Here is a 7,214-nt window from a genome sequence, read left to right as displayed (position 1 = left end):
GTGAGAGAAATGGAGAACGATATTTTGTGTTTTGAGCAGAGTAATTACATGAACAGACATGAGTTTTAAAAAAATCAACCTGGTTGTTATGTTGAGAAGAAAAGAGAAAAAAGAGACCTCTTTAAGGACTCTACAGGAATTTAGGTTCCCTGGTGGCTCAGAGGTTAATGCATCTCCCTCCAATGCAGGAGACCCGGGTTCGATCCCTGGGTCGGGAAGATCCCCTGGAGAAAGAAATGGTAACCCACTCCAGTATTCTTGCCTGGAGAATCCCATGGATGGAGAAGCCTGGTAGGCTACAGTCCACGGGGTCGCAAAGAGTCGGACACGACTGAGCGACTGAATAGAACAGAACAGAACATGATGTTGGCTTGGACCACAGAAGGAGCAGTAAATATGGTCAGAGTTGTTAGAATAGGGATTTATTTTAAGGACAGCATCAATTAGACTGTCTAACATGTTGGACATACAGTTAAAGGAAAAGGGGAATCAAAGTTGACTCCAGATGTTTGTGGCTAAGGGACAGGAAATGGAGATGCCATTTTCTCAGATGGGGCAAGTGGGGGAGCACACTTTTGTGGGAAGATAAGGAGTTCGATTATAGATGTGTATCTTTGAGATGCGTTTAGGTACCCAAGTGAAGATGCATGCATACAGTTGGACTTAGAATTCTATCAGAGAAAAGGTTTCGATAAAATATTTAATTTATGGTTTGCTCATTTTAGTTGCCTCTTAAAGCCACGAGACTAGACAATCAGAGATATTATGTTATACAGTGAGTGGTGTAGATAGGGAAGTTAAGCTTCATGAGAACCCAACATTAAGAAGGTGATTTAAATAAAATATGGAGGAACCTGCAAAAAAGGCTGAGAAGGATTGGTGAGTGAGGAAGGAGGGGTTGTTCTTAAATGCATGTGAAGCAGATGTTTGGAAGAAAAAAGAGACCAATGCTAACAAGGGGACAAGTAAGACAAGACTGAAACTGACCACTGGATTGGGCAATTAACCTTGGCAAGGTCAAATGCAGCTTTGACAGAGTGGTGAAGGCAAACCATGAGGAGAATGGATTCAAGAAATGGTGCAAGAGACCAATGAGAAGCAGAGTATACAGTTTTCAAAGACTTTAATGAGGCTGCAATGAGGACCACAGAGTTACACAGTCTCTGAGGAGGAACGTGGAACTAAGAGACAAGTTTCCCTGATGGGGCAGATTACTGCCTGCCTCTGAGGTCAGAGGAACAGTCCAGCAGAGAGACGAAAATCTATGATGCAGCAGATGGAGGTGGGGCTGACTTGAACCACATCTGTATTAGTTACTGTTTCTGCTACAACAAATGACCAAAACCTTTGTGGACGGAAACAAAAACAATGTATTATTTTATATTTCTGGAGGTCAGAAATTCAAAATCTGGTTCCATGGGCTAAAATTGAAGCGTCAACAGGCATGCATTCTTTTCTGAAGGTTGTAGGAGAAAATCTGTTCTCTTGCCTTTACCAACTCCTAAAGAACAGGTCTCATGTTGTTGGAAGAGGGTATTTGCTAAGACCAGAGCATTCTTTGTAGTACTCTGCTTAGCCTTTGCCCTGCTTCATTTGTACTCCAAGGCCAAACTTGCCTGTTACTTCAGGTATCTCTTGATTTCTTCCTTTTGCCTCACAGTCCTCTATGATGAAAAGGACATTTTTTTTTTTTTTCAGCTGTTAGACCTAGAAGGTCTTGTAGGTCTTCACAGGACCGTTCAACTTCAGCTTCTTTGGAATTTGAGGTTGGGGCATAGACTTGGATGACTGTGATGCTGAATGGTTTCTTTTGGAAATGAACTGAGATCCTCCTGCTGTTTTTGAGATTGCACCCATGTACTGCATTTCAGACTCTTCTCTTGACAATGAGGGCTACTCCAATTCTTCTAAGAGATTCTTGCCCGCAGTAGTAGATATAATGGTCATCTGAATTAAATTTGCCCATTCCAGCCCATTTTAGTTCACTGATTCCTAAAATGTTGATGTTTACTCTTGCCATCTCCTGTTTGACCATATCCAACTTACCTTGATTCATGGACCTAACATTCCAGGTTCCTTTGCAATATCGTTCTTTAAAGCGTCAGACTTTACTTTTATCACTAGACACACCCACAACTGGGTGTTGTTCTGCCTTGACTCAGCCTCTTCTTTCTTTCCGCTGGTATATTTCTGTTCTTCCTTAGTAGCATGTTGGGCACCTACTAACCTGGGGTGTGCATCTTTCAGTGTCATATCTTTTTGCCTTTTCATACTGTTAATGGGGTTCTCAAGACAAGAATGCTAAGTGGTTTGCCATTCCCTTCTCCAGTGAGCCACATTTTATCAGAACTCTCTACCAGGACCTGTCCATCATGGGTGGCCCTGAATGACATGACTTAAAGACTGAGCAACTGAACTGAACTGATAGTTACTGGGGTTACACAAGGCTTTGATCCATCTGATTATTTTGGTTAGTTTTCTGTGATTGCAGTTTTCATTCTGGAGGCCATAGCATTGAGATTCTTGCTCCTTCTGTCTGCCCTGTGATGGATTAGTGTAAGAGGCTTGTTCAAGCTACCTGATAGGAGAAACTGGCTGTGGGGAAAACTGAGTCTTGCTCTGGTGGGCAGAGCCATGTTCAGTAAATCTTTTATCCAATTTTTTGCTAATGTGTGGGACTGTGGTTCCTCCCTGTACTAGGGAAAGCAACTAGGCAATTCACGTCAGTTCAGTTCAGTCAGCCAGTCATGTCTGACTCTTTGTGACCAATGGAATGCAGCACACCAGGCTTCCCTGTCCATCACCAAGTCCTGAGGCTTACTCAAACTCATATCCATCGAGTTGGTGATTCCACCCAAACGTGTCATCCCCTGCCGTCCCCTTCTCCTCTCACCTTCAATCTTTCCAAGCATCAGGTTTTTTTCTTATGAGTCAGTTCTTCACATCAGGTAGCAAAATTATTGGAATTTCAGCTTCAGCATCAGTCCTTCCAATGAATATTCAGGACTGACTTCCTTTAGGATGGACAGGTTGGATCTCCTTGCTGTCCAAGGGACTGTCAAGAGTCTTCTCCAACACCACAGTTCAAAAGCATCCATTCTTCAGTGCTCAGCTTCTTTTATAGCCCAACTCTCACATCCATACATGACTACTGGAAAAACCAAAGCTTTGACTAGATGGCCTTTTGTTGGCAAAGTAATGTCTCTGCTTTTTAATATGCTGTCTAGGTTTGTCATAGCTTTTCTTCCAAGGAACAAGCGTCTTTTAATTTCATGGCTACAGTCACCATCTGCAGTGATGTTGGAGCCCCCCCCCCCCCAGTAAAATCTCTCAGTTTCCATTGTTTCCCCATCTATTTGCCATGAAGTGATGGGTCCAGATGCCATGATCTTAGTTTTCTGAATGTTGAGCTTTAAACCAACTTTTCCACTCTTTTCTTCCACTTTCATCAAGAGGCTCTTTAGTTTTTATTCGCTTTCTGCCATAATGATTGTGTCATCTGCATATCTGAGATTATTGATATTTCTCCCGGCAAACTTGATTTCAGCTTGTGCTTCATCCAGCCCAGCATTTCTCATGATGTACTCTGCATATAAGTTAAATAAGCAGGGTGATGATATATAGCATTGATGTACTTTCCCGATTTGGAACCAGTTTGTTGTTCCATGTGCAGTTCTAACTGTTGCTTTTTGACCTGCATATAGACTTTTCAGCAGGTAGGTCAGGTGGTCTGCTATTCCCATCTCTTGAAGAATTTTCCACAGTTTGTTGTGAAGGCCATTCAGGTATGACCTAAATCAAATACCTCATGGTTATACAGTGGAAGTGACAGATAGAATCAAGAGATTAGGTCTGATCCAGAGTGCCTGAAGAACTGTGGATGGAGGTTCATAACATTGTACAGTAGGCAGTGACTGAAAGCATCCCCAAGAAAGAGAAATGCAAGAAGACAAAATGGTTCCCTGAGAAGGCCTTACAAATCATGAGAAAAGAAGAGAAGTGAAAAGGAAAAGAGAAAGGGAAATATATAGACAACTGAATGCAGAGTTCTGAAGACTAGCAAAGAGAGGTAAGAACACCTTCATAAGTGAACAATGCAGAGAGATAGATTGAAACAATAGGATGAGAGACACTAGAGATCTCTTCAGAAAATTAGAGACACCAAGGGAAAATTTCATGCAAAGTGGGCACAGTAAAGGGCAGAAACAGTATGGACCTAAAAGAGCAGAAGAGATTAAGAACAGATGGCAAGAATACACAGAAGAATTTACCACAAATGTCTTAATGATCCAGATAACCACTATGGTGTGGTCACTTACCTCCAGCCAGACATCCTGGAGTGTGAAGTCAAGTGGGCCTTAGGAAGCATTACTATGAACAAAGGTAGTGGAGATGGTGGATTCCAAGCTGAACTATTTTACATCCTAAAAGATGATGCCATTAAAGTGTTGCACTCAATTTACCAGCAAATTTGGAAAACTAGAAAATGTCTGATTTCATTTCAATCCCAAAGAAGGGCAATTGCAAAGAATGTTCAAACTACTGCAAATTGCGCTCTTTTCACATGCTAGCAAATTAATGCTCAAAATTCTTCAAGCTAGATTTCAACAGTATGTGAGCCAAAGACTTCCAAATGTACAAGTTGGATTTAGAAAAGGCAGAGGCCCAGAGATCAAATTGCCAGCATCCGTAGGATCATTAAAAAAAAGCAAGAGAATTCCAGAAAAATATCCACTCCTCCTCACAGACTATGCTAAAGCCTTTGGGTGTTTGGATCACAACAAACTGTGGAAAATTCTTAAAGGGATGGGGCTACCAGACCACCTTACCAGCCTCCTGAGAAACCTGTATTCAGGCCAAGAAGCAACAGTTAGAATTGGATATGGAACAATGGGCTGCTTCAAAATTGGGAAAGAAGTGTGTCAAGGCTGTATATTATTGTATCCTGCTTATTTAACTTATATGCAGAGTACATCATGTGACATGCAGGACTGGATGAATCATAAGCTGGAATCAAGATTGTCAGGAGAAATATCAATAACCTCAGATATGCAGGTGACACTAGCCTTCTGGCAGAAAGTGAGGAGGAACTAAAGAGCCTCTTGATGACGGTGAAGGAGGAGAGTGAAGAAGTTGGCTTAAAACTTGACATTCAAAAACTCAGATTATGGCATCTTGTCCCATAAGTTTATGGGAAATAGACAGGGAAAAAATGGAAAGAGTCACAGACTTCATATTCTTGGGCAAAAAATCAATGTGGACTGTGACCACAGCCATGAAATTAAAGACACTTGCCCCTTGAAAGAAAAGCTATGAGAAGCCTAGATAGCATATTAAAAAGCAGAGATGTCTCTGGCAAAGGTCCATAGAGTCAAAGCTATGGCTTTTCCTGTAGTCATATATGGATGTGAGAGTAGGACCACAAGGAAAGCTGAGCACCAAAGAATTGATGCTTTTGAACTGTGGTGCTGGAGAAGACTCTTGGGAGTCCCTTGGACTGAAAGAAGATCAAACCAGTCAACCCTAAAGGAAGTCCTAGTTTCAACCCTGATATTTATTGAAAGGACTGATGCTGAACCTGAAACTCCAATATTTTGGATGTGAAGAGCTGACTCATTAGGGAAGACCCTGATTTTGGGCAAGATTGAAGGCAGGAGGAAAAGGGTCGACAGAAGACGAGATGGTTGGAGGACATCATTGACTCAATGGAAATGAATTTGAGCAAACTCTGGGAAATAGGGAAGGACAGAGGAGCCTGGTGTGCTGCAGTCCATAGGGTGGCAAAGAGTTGGATACAAGTGAGCGACTGAATGCCTCATTTTTTGTCTTGTAGTCTGTTCCGCCATCTTCAGAGACAGCACATCACATCTTGGAGTCTCTTTTCTAATGCGCCTATCTTCCCACCTTCTCTTCGACTACAGCCCTCCCAGGTCCCAGGACTTTGTGATTACACTAGGGTGACCCAGGTAATCCAGGAACATCCCCTGTCTCATGGTTTTAATCACCTTTGCTACGTAGTTCCCTGACCAGGTTTGGAACTTGTGCCCACTGCAGTGGAAGCACAGAGTTCTCACCACCGGACCAAGTTTTTACCCATAATTTCACCACATACATTTTGCACCCCTTTTCCTTTCTCTTCTCCTTCTGGAACCCCTATCATGTGAATGTTTTTATGTTCTATTCCCTAGTTAGAGAAGCATTCTTAATTACTATTCTGAATTCTGGTAAATGAATTCTTTTGGTAAATTGTTCATCTTTATCTCTTTAGTGGATTTTTTCAGGTGTTTCTCATATTGTTTCATTTGAGACAAATTCCTCTGTCTTCTCATTTTGCTTTACTTTCTCTGTCTCTATGAAATTAGGTGAAAAAGTTTCCTGCTCTGTTCTTACAGGGGTGTCCTTGTGTGGATGCGTCCTTCTGCAATCTGTGTGCCCAGAGGCTTTGGTGCAGAGCTGGAGCTGAGGTGGGAAGGGTCACCCCTTCCCAGGGCATGCTGGCAACTGTCGCTTCGAGGGGAGGAGGTGGGGGGGGCAAGAACCAGAGCCCAGTGTGAGCAAAGGCTTCTCCTGTGCTCACTGACTGTCCCAACCCTACTGGGCCAGGCAGGTCCCAAAGAGCTGGAGCAGAAGCCATGAAGGTTGGCCTCTTCCACCCCTTGCAAGTGTGCACCCCCTCCTAATCCCTGACACTGGCACCTTTGCCCCAGAGGGGAGCAGAGCTGGAGGAAGGCATTCTGGAGCAGCCCCTGGCATGGATGGCCATGCATGTGGTGCAATCCTGGCAACTTGTCAGAACTCCAGACCCTGGTCCTCTGGTCCCTCTCTGATGGTTGCCCTGCCCCATCCGTACGTGCCTGTGTTCCTGTGTATGTTCCTTTGTGAAGGTGTTCATAGTTGGGTACTTTAAACAACTTGTTTAACAAACAAGGCAAATACTCTTGGTAGATTTGTTCCTTGTCATGATTTTCCTTCATTCGTTTGCTTGGTATGCTCCTGGTCCTGGTTTTAGCCCAACAGGAAAACTCAGGGGTCTCAGTTCATTTCTGAGTCAGCATCTTGCCTGTCCCACGGGTGGATTTCTGATTCTGGTGTATTTATGACTGTTTTTGAATGCTCTATGTTCCCCCCGAACCCAAATCCACACCCCAGTTCTACTCAGGGTTTTATTAATACTTGGTCTAGTCTATGTCTCCCCCCTTATTCCTTTGTTCTTG

The sequence above is a fragment of the Moschus berezovskii genome, chromosome 15 (assembly GCF_049115385.1).
Source record: "Moschus berezovskii isolate FMDL1 chromosome 15, NW_MosBer_1.0, whole genome shotgun sequence".
NCBI classification, from domain to species: Eukaryota; Metazoa; Chordata; class Mammalia; order Artiodactyla; family Moschidae; genus Moschus; species Moschus berezovskii.
Note: the sequence above shows the minus strand (reverse complement) of the source record.